Source organism: Megalopta genalis, unplaced genomic scaffold, assembly GCF_051020955.1.
Source record: "Megalopta genalis isolate 19385.01 unplaced genomic scaffold, iyMegGena1_principal scaffold0084, whole genome shotgun sequence".
NCBI classification, from domain to species: Eukaryota; Metazoa; Arthropoda; class Insecta; order Hymenoptera; family Halictidae; genus Megalopta; species Megalopta genalis.
In genome coordinates this window covers 82,501-92,946 of record NW_027476153.1, presented here as the reverse complement: position 1 = coordinate 92,946, position 10,446 = coordinate 82,501, and the positions used below count along the sequence as shown (strand labels likewise).

The following is a 10,446-nucleotide window of genomic DNA, read 5'->3' as shown; positions in this document are numbered from 1 at the left end:
GGTGTCCCCATTATTTTCGATTTACGGCTAAAATAAATTTTTCTAATTTTTTTCAATAACATATTCCTGCTAAAATAACTTTTTTACATAGGGATTAAGCATTTAGAACGATACATTGTTTAAAATAAGGGCACTTTACTCTTGACATTTTACGGTTTTTTCAATTTTCTGAAAAATCCTATCATTAGATTTTTTTAAAAATACGATATTCTTGCTTAACTAACGTTTCTACATAGGGATTAAGCATTTAGAACGAAATCTAATGTCAGAAAATGGCACTTTACTCTTGACATTTTTCGGTTTTTTCAATTTTCTGGGAAATCCTATCATTAGATTTTTTTAAAAATACGATATTCTTGCTTAACTAACGTTTTTACATAGGTATTAAGCATTTAGAACGAAATCTAATGTAGGAAAATGGTACTTTACTCTTGATCGGTACGTTGGGACTTTGAAAATATTCGGGCGTTCCAATCGCTCGTCTGTTGCATCATAGCGCGTCTCGGCGCAATCGACCGATTCGCTCGATCCATTATTTTCGATTTACGGCTAAAATAAATTTTTCTCATTTTATTCAATAACATATTCTTGCTTAAATAACTTTTTTACATAGGGATTAAGCATTTAGAACGATACATTGTTTAAAATAAGGGCACTTTACTCTTGACATTTTACGGTTTTTTCAATTTTCTGAAAAATCCTATCATTAGATTTTTTTAAAAATACGATATTCTTGCTTAACTAACGTTTTTACATAGGGATTAAGTATTTAGAACGAAATCTAATGTAGGAAAATGGTACTTTACTCTTGATCGGTACGTTGGGACTTAGAAAATATTCGGGCGTACGCGACGCGCTCGGCGCTTCGAACAGCTCCGGTGTCCCCATTATTTTCGATTTACGGCTAAAATAAATTTTTCTAATTTTTTTCAATAACATATTCCTGCTAAAATAACTTTTTTACATAGGGATTAAGCATTTAGAACGATACATTGTTTAAAATAAGGGCACTTTACTCTTGATATTTTACGGTTTTTTCAATTTTCTGAAAAATCCTATCATTAGATTTTTTTAAAAATACGATATTCTTGCTTAACTAACGTTTTTACATAGGGATTAAGCATTTAGAACGAAATCTAATGTAGGAAAATGGTACTTTACTCTTGACCGGTACGTTGGGACTTTGAAAATATTCGGGCGTTCCAATCGCTCGTCTGTTGCATCATAGCGCGTCTCGGCGCAATCGACCGATTCGCTCGACCCATTATTTTCGATTTACGGCTAAAATAAATTTTTCTCATTTTATTCAATAACATATTCTTGCTTAGATAACTTTTTTACATAGGGATTAAGCATTTAGAACGATATAATGTTTAAAATAAGGGCACTTTACTCTTGACATTTTACGGTTTTTTCAATTTTCTGAAAAATCCTATCATTAGATTTTTTTAAAAATACGATATTCTTGCTTAACTAACGTTTCTACATAGGGATTAAGCATTTAGAACGAAATCTAATGTCAGAAAATGGCACTTTACTCTTGACATTTTTCGGTTTTTTCAATTTTCTGGGAAATCCTATCATTAGATTTTTTTAAAAATACGATATTCTTGCTTAACTAACGTTTTTACATAGGGATTAAGCATTTAGAACGAAATCTAATGTAGGAAAATGGTACTTTACTCTAGGAAAATGGTACTTTACTCTTGATCGGTACGTTGGGACTTAGAAAATATTCGGCCGTACGCGGCGCGTCTCGGCGCTTCGAACAGCTCCGGTGTCCCCATTATTTTCGATTTACGGCTAAAATAAATTTTTCTAATTTTTTTCAATAACATATTCTTGCTTAAATAACTTTTTTACATAGGGATTAAGCATTTAGAACGATACATTGTTTAAAATAATGGCACTTTACTCTTGACATTTTACGGTTTTTTCAATTTTCTGAAAAATCCTATCATTAGATTTTTTTAAAAATACGATATTCTTGCTTAACTAACGTTTCTACATAGGGATTAAGCATTTAGAACGAAATCTAATGTCAGAAAATGGCACTTTACTCTTGACATTTTTCGGTTTTTTCAATTTTCTGGAAAATCCTATCATTAGATTTTTTTAAAAATACGATATTCTTGCTTAACTAACGTTTTTACATAGGGATTAAGCATTTAGAACGAAATCTAATGTAGGAAAATGGTACTTTACTCTTGATCGGTACGTTGGGACTTAGAAAATATTCGGCCGTACGCGGCGCGTCTCGGCGCTTCGAACAGCTCCGGTGTCCCCATTATTTTCGATTTACGGCTAAAATAAATTTTTCTAATTTTTTTCAATAACATATTCTTGCTTAAATAACTTTTTTACATAGGGATTAAGCATTTAGAACGATACATTGTTTAAAATAATGGCACTTTACTCTTGACATTTTACGGTTTTTTCAATTTTCTGAAAAATCCTATCATTAGATTTTTTTAAAAATACGATATTCTTGCTTAACTAACGTTTCTACATAGGGATTAAGCATTTAGAACGAAATCTAATGTCAGAAAATGGCACTTTACTCTTGACATTTTTCGGTTTTTTCAATTTTCTGGAAAATCCTATCATTAGATTTTTTTAAAAATACGATATTCTTGCTTAACTAACGTTTTTACATAGGGATTAAGCATTTAGAACGAAATCTAATGTAGGAAAATGGTACTTTACTCTTGACCGGTACGTTGGGACTTTGAAAATATTCGGGCGTTCCAATCGCTCGTCTGTTGCATCATAGCGCGTCTCGGCGCAATCGACCGATTCGCTCGACCCATTATTTTCGATTTACGGCTAAAATAAATTTTTCTCGTTTTATTCAATAACATATTCTTGCTTAGATAACTTTTTTACATAGGGATTAAGCATTTAGAACGATATAATGTTTAAAATAAGGGCACTTTACTCTTGACATTTTACGGTTTTTTCAATTTTCTGAAAAATCCTATCATTAGATTTTTTTAAAAATACGATAATCTTGCATAACTAACGTTTCTACATAGGGATTAAGCATTTAGAACGAAATCTAATGTCAGAAAATGGCACTTTACTCTTGACATTTTTCGGTTTTTTCAATTTTCTGGAAAATCCTATCATTAGATTTTTTTAAAAATACGATATTCTTGCTTAACTAACGTTTTTACATAGGGATTAAGTATTTAGAACGAAATCTAATGTAGGAAAATGGTACTTTACTCTTGATCGGTACGTTGGGACTTTGAAAATATTCGGGCGTACGCGGCGCGCTCGGCGCTTCGAACAGCTCCGGTGTCCCCATTATTTTCGATTTACGGCTAAAATAAATTTTTCTAATTTTTTTCAATAACATATTCCTGCTAAAATAACTGTTTTACATAGGGATTAAGCATTTAGAACGATACATTGTTTAAAATAAGGGCACTTTACTCTTGATATTTTACGGTTTTTTCAATTTTCTGAAAAATCCTATCATTAGATTTTTTTAAAAATACGATATTCTTGCTTAACTAACGTTTCTACATAGGGATTAAGCATTTAGAACGAAATCTAATGTCAGAAAATGGCACTTTACTCTTGACATTTTTCGGTTTTTTCAATTTTCTGGGAAATCCTATCATTAGATTTTTTTAAAAATACGATATTCTTGCTTAACTAACGTTTTTACATAGGGATTAAGCATTTAGAACGAAATCTAATGTAGGAAAATGGTACTTTACTCTTGATCGGTACGTTGGGACTTTGAAAATATTCGGGCGTTCCAATCGCTCGTCTGTTGCATCATAGCGCGTCTCGGCGCAATCGACCGATTCGCTCGATCCATTATTTTCGATTTACGGCTAAAATAAATTTTTCTAATTTTTTTCAATAACATATTCCTGCTAAAATAACTTTTTTACATAGGGATTAAGCATTTAGAACGATACATTGTTTAAAATAAGGGCACTTTACTCTTGACATTTTACGGTTTTTTCAATTTTCTGAAAAATCCTATCATTAGATTTTTTTAAAAATACGATATTCTTGCTTAACTAACGTTTCTACATAGGGATTAAGCATTTAGAACGAAATCTAATGTCAGAAAATGGCACTTTACTCTTGACATTTTTCGGTTTTTTCAATTTTCTGGGAAATCCTATCATTAGATTTTTTTAAAAATACGATATTCTTGCTTAACTAACGTTTTTACATAGGGATTAAGCATTTAGAACGAAATCTAATGTAGGAAAATGGTACTTTACTCTTGATCGGTACGTTGGCACTTAGAAAATATTCGGGCGTTCCAATCGCTCGTCTGTTGCATCATAGCGCGTCTCGGCGCAATCGACCGATTCGCTCGATCCATTATTTTCGATTTACGGCTAAAATAAATTTTTCTCATTTTATTCAATAACATATTCCTGCTAAAATAACTTTTTTACATAGGGATTAAGCATTTAGAACGATACATTGTTTAAAATAAGGGCACTTTACTCTTGACATTTTACGGTTTTTTCAATTTTCTGAAAAATCCTATCATTAGATTTTTTTAAAAATACGATATTCTTGCTTAACTAACGTTTCTACATAGGGATTAAGCATTTAGAACGAAATCTAATGTCAGAAAATGGCACTTTACTCTTGACATTTTTCGGTTTTTTCAATTTTCTGGAAAATCCTATCATTAGATTTTTTTAAAAATACGATATTCTTGCTTAACTAACGTTTTTACATAGGGATTAAGCATTTAGAACGAAATCTAATGTAGGAAAATGGTACTTTACTCTTGATCGGTACGTTGGGACTTTGAAAATATTCGGGCGTTCCAATCGCTCGTCTGTTGCATCATAGCGCGTCTCGGCGCAATCGACCGATTCGCTCGATCCATTATTTTCGATTTACGGCTAAAATAAATTTTTCTCATTTTATTCAATAACATATTCTTGCTTAAATAACTTTTTTACATAGGGATTAAGCATTTAGAACGATACATTGTTTAAAATAAGGGCACTTTACTCTTGACATTTTACGGTTTTTTCAATTTTCTGAAAAATCCTATCATTAGATTTTTTTAAGAATACGATATTCTTGCTTAACTAACGTTTCTACATAGGGATTAAGCATTTAGAACGAAATCTAATGTCAGAAAATGGCACTTTACTCTTGACATTTTTCGGTTTTTTCAATTTTCTGGAAAATCCTATCATTAGATTTTTTTAAAAATACGATATTCTTGCTTAACTAACGTTTTTACATAGGGATTAAGTATTTAGAACGAAATCTAATGTAGGAAAATGGTACTTTACTCTTGATCGGTACGTTGGGACTTTGAAAATATTCGGGCGTACGCGGCGCGCTCGGCGCTTCGAACAGCTCCGGTGTCCCCATTATTTTCGATTTACGGCTAAAATAAATTTTTCTAATTTTTTTCAATAACATATTCCTGCTAAAATAACTTTTTTACATAGGGATTAAGCATTTAGAACGATACATTGTTTAAAATAAGGGCACTTTACTCTTGACATTTTACGGTTTTTTCAATTTTCTGAAAAATCCTATCATTAGATTTTTTTAAAAATACGATATTCTTGCTTAACTAACGTTTCTACATAGGGATTAAGCATTTAGAACGAAATCTAATGTCAGAAAATGGCACTTTACTCTTGACATTTTACGGTTTTTTCAATTTTCTGGGAAATCCTATCATTAGATTTTTTTAAAAATACGATATTCTTGCTTAACTAACGTTTTTACATAGGGATTAAGCATTTAGAACGAAATCTAATGTAGGAAAATGGTACTTTACTCTTGATCGGTACGTTGGGACTTAGAAAATATTCGGCCGTACGCGGCGCGTCTCGGCGCTTCGAACAGCTCCGGTGTCCCCATTATTTTCGATTTACGGCTAAAATAAATTTTTCTAATTTTTTTCAATTACATATTCTTGCTTAGATAACTTTTTTACATAGGGATTAAGCATTTAGAACGACATATTGTTTAAAATAATGGTACTTTACTCTTGTGATTTTTCGGTTTTTTTTGATTATTTGGAAAAATAAATTTTTGTAATTTTTTTAAATACGATATTCGTGATCAGTGAACGATTTCACATATGGATTAAGCATTTAGAATCGTGCGGAAGCGTTATTAAAAAAGTTTACTCGATGCGATGGGACTTTGAAAAGTTTGTGAAAATTTTCATATTGGGAAAAAATGTGTAATTTTTTGTCTAGTTTACGGTGGTGTAATTTATTTTAATGTTTACTATAAATTTTTTTTTCGTTCGTTCACGCGCTATGTTACAACAGCACGGCCGGGCGGTCTGTTGCCGCGGCGGTTTACACTCGTAAGCGCGCGTGCTATTCGGCCGGCGGCGCCGGCGTCCTTGCCGGCCGTTCGGTATCTATAAGAGATACACGGTCCGTGCGAGGCGGACGGAGCAGAGCGGGTTTTGGGCCAATTCTACGATCTCGGTCGAGAAGCTGTCTCAGAGCTCCTTCGGGGCTTCGGTCCTGACTGTTTCGTGCCGTTTACGTTACGGACTTTTCTCCACACAGCGTGGCCACGGGTCGGTGTCTTTGACCGAATGGCCCATATGTGGCAAGCCCTACGGGGTTGGTTACCCGTATGCACTTTGTATGTATACTCGTACTCACTGAGCAATCGACTCTTCTGTCCGAGCGATGGAAAAATTTTTTAAAATGCATCTGTAAGATTTGGAAGCAAATCGTACCAATTGAAAACTGTGGCTAAAATGAATAGCCCAGTGGAGAGAGAAAACTATCAAAAAACTGATTTTTTAAATCAAGAGGTGTCAGAAATCGAAATGCCTAGCGCGAGCGGAAGAACACGCTTTCTCGCCAGTCCAGCATGTGTCCTGTCCGTTCTTCCTCGGCTTGCCGATTTTGCCCAGATCAGAGGTTTCGTGCTTCCGGCGGTCAGAAGATCAGCGTGAGCGTACGCGCTTCCACGACTATGGCATCACCCATGTACTTTTTCCTTTGAATATATTTGAGTACATAAAAAATATTAAAACATATAGAGAGAACTGTGTCTTGGATCTTAAAAATTTGTCAATAGCGATGATATATTATTACTTAACTTGAAGTATTTGTACGTTTTAGCTGGGACGTACATTTATCTTACAAGATGTTAATAGCGAGACTCTTGAAGATAAAATTATCTTGTGATTTTATGAAGGCAAAGATAGAAACGTACGAAGCTGGCGTACGTAGAAAAATGTGATTTTACGATAGAACAAAAATATAATACGTACGTTTTTGGGCGTACGGTAAAATATCTGTATGGTAGAAAAATGAAAGAAATTGAGCGTTAAAGAAGATATGTTACAAGCGCGGAATGTGGCAAAACTTGTACATATTTGAAAGAGAAAAGTGGTGTGTCGACCTGACATATATATATGAAACAGGCGACGATGGAAAAGGATTTAAATTTTGTCCATTTTATATATACATATTGTATAGTTCCCTGGTTGATCCTGCCAGTAGTCATATGCTTGTCTCAAAGATTAAGCCATGCATGTCTCAGTACATGCCGTATTAAGGTGAAACCGCGAATGGCTCATTAAATCAGTTATGGTTTCTTAGATCGTACTAAAATTTACTTGGATAACTGTGGTAATTCTAGAGCTAATACATGCAAAACAGAGTTCCGACCAGAGATGGTAGGAACGCTTTTATTAGATCAAAACCAATCGGTGGCGGGTGTTTACACTCGTCCATCGTTTGCTTTGGTGACTCTGAATAACTTTGTGCTGATCGCATGGTCTTATAGCACCGGCGACGCATCTTTCAAATGTCTGCCTTATCAACTGTCGATGGTAGGTTCTGCGCCTACCATGGTTGTAACGGGTAACGGGGAATCAGGGTTCGATTCCGGAGAGGGAGCCTGAGAAACGGCTACCACATCCAAGGAAGGCAGCAGGCGCGCAAATTACCCACTCCCGGCACGGGGAGGTAGTGACGAAAAATAACGATACGGGACTCATCCGAGGCCCCGTAATCGGAATGAGTACACTTTAAATCCTTTAACGAGGATCCATTGGAGGGCAAGTCTGGTGCCAGCAGCCGCGGTAATTCCAGCTCCAATAGCGTATATTAAAGTTGTTGCGGTTAAAAAGCTCGTAGTTGAATCTGTGTGTCACAGTGTCGGTTCATCGCTCGCGGTGTTTAACTGGCATTATGTGGTACGTCCTACCGGTGGGCTTTGCTCTTCACGGGGCGGTCCAACTAATATCCCATCGCGGTGCTCTTCACTGAGTGTCGAGGTGGGCCGGTACGTTTACTTTGAACAAATTAGAGTGCTCAAAGCAGGCTACCTTCGCCTGAATACTGTGTGCATGGAATAATGGAATAGGACCTCGGTTCTATTTTGTTGGTTTTCGGAACCCCGAGGTAATGATTAATAGGGACAGATGGGGGCATTCGTATTGCGACGTTAGAGGTGAAATTCTTGGATCGTCGCAAGACGGACAGAAGCGAAAGCATTTGCCAAAAATGTTTTCATTAATCAAGAACGAAAGTTAGAGGTTCGAAGGCGATCAGATACCGCCCTAGTTCTAACCATAAACGATGCCAGCTAGCGATCCGCCGAAGTTCCTACGATGACTCGGCGGGCAGCTTCCGGGAAACCAAAGCTTTTGGGTTCCGGGGGAAGTATGGTTGCAAAGCTGAAACTTAAAGGAATTGACGGAAGGGCACCACCAGGAGTGGAGCCTGCGGCTTAATTTGACTCAACACGGGAAACCTCACCAGGCCCGGACACCGGAAGGATTGACAGATTGATAGCTCTTTCTTGATTCGGTGGGTGGTGGTGCATGGCCGTTCTTAGTTGGTGGAGCGATTTGTCTGGTTAATTCCGATAACGAACGAGACTCTAGCCTGCTAAATAGACGTAATTATGGTATCTCGAAGGCTCTCGGCTTCTGCCGGTGGGGTTTTTACTACCAACGTACAAACAAATCTTCTTAGAGGGACAGGCGGCTTCTAGCCGCACGAGATTGAGCAATAACAGGTCTGTGATGCCCTTAGATGTTCTGGGCCGCACGCGCGCTACACTGAAGGAATCAGCGTGTGTTCCCTGGCCGAAAGGCCCGGGTAACCCGCTGAACCTCCTTCGTGCTAGGGATTGGGGCTTGCAATTATTCCCCATGAACGAGGAATTCCCAGTAAGCGCGAGTCATAAGCTCGCGTTGATTACGTCCCTGCCCTTTGTACACACCGCCCGTCGCTACTACCGATTGAATGATTTAGTGAGGTCTTCGGACTGGTGCGCGGCAATGTTTCGGCATTGCCGATGATGCCGGGAAGATGACCAAACTTGATTATTTAGAGGAAGTAAAAGTCGTAACAAGGTTTCCGTAGGTGAACCTGCGGAAGGATCATTACAATGTTCCAATATATCTCAAAGAGAGAGGAGAGGAGGAGAGAAAATGAATTCGATTAGTTTGTGGATAAGAATTCATATAAAAAAAAAAGATATTGTTGAGCCCGCCAGATCATTCGTGCGTGATTTACACGGCCAGACGTGTGTACTACACGTATTAGGCCTTTGATCTGCGTTGCGTAGGCCACAACAAATCTTTCAAAGAGAGAGAGATATATGTGTTGTTGGGGTTTGTGATTATGAAGGTGCCCCAACGCACAAAAATATATAAAAATGTACAAAGTTGGGATGTGGTGTGGTGGAGAAGAGTTGGGCCCGACCAGATCATTCGTGCGTGATTTACACGGCAGACGTGTGTACTACACGTATTAGGCCTTTGATCTGCGTTGCGTAGGCCATCTTCCTTCCAAGACACACACGTGTTGGGGTTTGTGTGATTTTATGATAGTGCCTCAACACGGAAAAATAAGCGTACGAGAAGAGTTGGGCCCGACCAGATCATTCGTGCGTGATTTATACACGGCCAGACGCGTATTATATTACACGTATTAGGCCTTTGATCTGCGTTGCGTAGGCCATCTTCTCGATAGAGAGAAAGCCAATGTATTCTTTTTTCTTTCTTTACACACACACACACACAGTTGTAGTAGGACAGGGAGGGATGCGAGCGTGCTAATCACGCTTCCTCAAGTCTTCGCTGTGGTGTAAAAAAAAAAAAGAAAAAAAGGAATCGTTGGGAAAGTCCAAAGGACGAAAATATCGGGCAGTCTGAAGATAACTTAATGCTCGTTTACATTGGTATCAAGAGAGACCGGCTTGTGTAGCTCGTTTCAATGCTGTGTCGTTGTCATTGACACCCTACTCTGTTGCGCGCTAGTGGCAGCATGAGCGTGGGACGTATATATATATGACACCCAGCTAGAGCCGGCCGTGAGTCCGTCCGGTGTAAATAACGACGAAAGGAGAGAGAAACTTTTCGAATCCAGTATCGGGTTGATAATTGTCCAGTTTGAATATCCATATCCCCGTCGTTTTTGGAGGTGATATACTCTC

At 37.3% G+C, this 10,446-nt stretch overlaps 1 non-coding gene across 1 annotated transcript; it reads left to right on the top strand.

The window, feature by feature from the left end:
- The first annotated feature begins 7,473 nt into the window (after positions 1-7,473).
- On the top strand, positions 7,474-9,394 carry LOC143262047 (small subunit ribosomal RNA). The gene has a single exon (XR_013036000.1). It is a non-coding gene; the product is annotated as a small subunit ribosomal RNA (ribosomal RNA).
- Positions 9,395-10,446: the final 1,052 nt, after the last annotated feature.